The following is a 3284-nucleotide window of genomic DNA, read 5'->3' as shown; positions in this document are numbered from 1 at the left end:
CAAAAGAGGGAGAGAGGCAGTGGTAGAGGGACACCTGCGGACACACACAACCTCGATGAAGCACTGCCAAGGCAAGTGAAGCTCCTCAGGGCTTCTCTAAGTGTGTCAGCATGGGGCCGGGGAGATGCCTCAGTAGAGTAAGCGCTTGCATGGCAAGCTCAAAGGCCTAAATTCAATCCCCGGTTCCGCAAAAATAAATAAATAAATAAATAAATAAATAAATAAATAAATAAATGTGTCAGCTCTGTCCCTTTCGAGACATAGTACTTTGTCTTGAATTTTCACCCAAGGTTAAGTGCTAAAAAATTACCAGGGTCTTTGCTTTGCCAAGGGCACCCTAGACGTATTTCCCTATTGCCTATGACTGTTCTTTTAAAGCAAAGTGAGGCTAGAGATTGTCATACTATTTGTGAACTTTGTTAATTTGGTTGAGATTAACCTGGCCCCCATGTGGAGACGGGCTCCTAGGTGACTTGACAGAAAGATTAGACCGTGTTCCAGAGGGTGTAACTGTTCTGTACCACAGGTCTAGCCCTTGACACCTTCCAAAGCTGTAGTTACCCTTGCCTTAAGAACTCTAAGGGGTCTTTGGCCTGCTCATGGTGTGGACATACCATTACACTCCTCTAGCTAAAGTCCTGAAGTGAGGAATCAGCAAGACCAACGTCAAGCAGAGCAGCAGACAACAGGACACCTAGTTCCAGGGCTTCCACATTTCCTCCATCATCATACATTAACAAAACTGTAACTTTCAAACCCAGGAGACAGCTCCACATAAGGAGGGTGAAGAGGGAGGCAAGGTGGGTAATAACGTGTTGGGGTCCTGCCACATCCTATGTCAATGCAACCTGGAGAGGCGGTGGTAGAGGGACACCTGCGGACACACACAACCTCGATGAAGCACTGCCAAGGCAAGTGAGGCTCCTCAGGGCTTCTCTAAGTGTGTCAGCATGGGGCTTGTTCAATTTCAGGGACCACCTGGCATTCCCTGAACCCTAATTCCTAGGGAGGGCTCCTTGGGAGGTCCTACTGCATACCTAAGCTTCAGACACCATCCCAAGCAAGTGTCCTGGAGTCCACACATCTGTGTCAGGGAGGGGGTTAGATTCTAAGAGTGAAAGTAAACTACCCTTGAACCCTTCACCAACATTCATACAATATAAATGGCTTTTGGGGGTTACCCTGTATAATGTGCACTGCTTATAGTAATGAGACAAGAGGAATGAGTATACATATATAGTAAACCTCTGAATAAGTTAAATGTTCCAATTATATGACCCAGTGTCCCAAGAATACTATGACATACAAACTATCTCTGCCACTTGAAGGTTGTGTGGTTTGCCTCAAGAGACCAGGTGGGAAGGGCTAAAATCAGAATTTAGCCTTCTGTCTACTTCTAAACCTGGTCATCTTTTTATTTTTACCACACTGCCACAGGCCGTGTTTTGGTATTTCCCTGGAGGGTAAAGTTCGGAAATATCCCAGGAGGTCTGGAGCCACTGCTATGTCAAACATCCATTTAATTTTTAGTTTTTTTTTATTTGTGTGTGTGTGTGTGTGTGTGGCCAGCTCAGCGGGGGAGGGGGTCTGACTGGCATGTGGTGCTGGGGGATTGAACCGCGGTCTCTGTGTTTTGCTAAGCTTGTTCTAAGTAGGTGCTTTAGACCACTGAGCCATCCCACCAGCCCCCTAAACATCCATTTAAAAAGACAATTCTGTATGCTGTAAACTGAATGATAAAACAATAGAGGCATGAACTATCAGCATAGATGGGAACCAAAAAAGGCTAACGAGGCTCTAAGCAGTGCCAAGGCAGCAGCAGACTGGGGTGTGTTAGGAGGGATATATTCAACTTCCAATATGAAATGTTATCATTGTAGGTGATTTAAGTATCTTCCATAGTTACTTCCTACTGCAGTTAATGTATCTTTATTTTAGCGAAAAAAGAAATCCTATTTTTCTCAGAGAGAACAGACTTTGTTGATTAGAGAACAAAATCTCAAAAGAGGGCTTCCCACTCCCCCAGGCTCTGAAAAGGCAGGACCTGCAGCTGAGAGGTTATAGGTGCTGGCCAGTGACCATGCAGCCATGTGCCTTCCCCCACTACAGGTGAAACACCACTATTAGCACAGCGCGTAGCACTGTTTTTTGAATCTGAGTTACTGTACTGTCTCCATCCCACATACTTGGAAACTTAAAAGAGTTTGGAACTTTGTCCAAAGGCAGTCATTATTCGGTGCACTAGGATAGATTTACGTGTGCACCATACTGTTTGAGGCATTTTGCATGTATTAATCTGATCCTCCTTAGAATCCAATGAAACAGGTGCCATAATAAGTTTCACCCATAAGAAAAAGGATGCACCAAGGGCTTGGATAACCCATTCAGCTCCCATAAGGAGCTAGTGGAGAGGGGCCCAGCAAAGGAATTCAAGAGAAGCTCTGGTCTCAGCCTTCGGCCAACAGCAATCACTGGTCGACTGGCTGATAGACTGCTGGGCCCTAGACCCGGTTTCTGAATCCTTTAGCTAGATAGCACCTGTGAACGCCCGCTCCCACAAGTCCCTAGGGATGCTGGTGTTGCTAGTGCCAGAACCAGAGATTGAGAGCAGCCATCCCAGCTGGAACTCCTAATCAAGATACAACAAACTACTCATCACAAAGGTACACGTGTTTCTTGTTTTAAAAATTCCGCCTGGAGAACTATTAGCAACAAAACTTAAAGCATGAATTAATTTCTAGAATTTCCAAGTCGGCTCCCTATGGAGGTTTTTTCTTTTTTTTTCTTTTTTTTTCTAGTTAAATCAAATACAGCCACAAATGAGTATTTTTTTTTTCTTTTTTTTGCTAGTTAAATCAAATACAGCCACAAATGAGTACTTTAACAACACCAACTACAACGCAGCGACTTCCACGCTCGCTCGGGTCCTGCACGCGGTAGGCAGCCGCCGCGCGGACCACGTGCTCCGGGACGCCGCAGCCAGGTACGGGCGGCCGGGGCCAGGTTCCCGGGACGCGGCCTCTGCTCGGGCCAAGGACGCCGGGGCAGCCCCACCCCAAATGGCCCGCAACTGCCCCGCTCGGCCAGATTTATTTCCAGTTTCTTGAGTTCCTTGGGTCCAGGGTGAACAATCTCGTATCCCACATCTATGCTTGGCCGGAAGAGAAAATTCCAAGTTCCTTTCCCAGGTCTGACGCCCCGAGGCGCGGAGGGAGAGGGCGCCGGGGGACGGGCCCCACCCCGACCTCCAGCCCCGGGCGGGGAAAGGGGCAGCCATCTTGCAC

Source organism: Octodon degus, unplaced genomic scaffold (genome assembly GCF_000260255.1).
Source record: "Octodon degus isolate 3935 unplaced genomic scaffold, OctDeg1.0 scaffold00024, whole genome shotgun sequence".
In the NCBI taxonomy this organism is placed as follows: Eukaryota; Metazoa; Chordata; class Mammalia; order Rodentia; family Octodontidae; genus Octodon; species Octodon degus.
Note: the sequence above shows the minus strand (reverse complement) of the source record.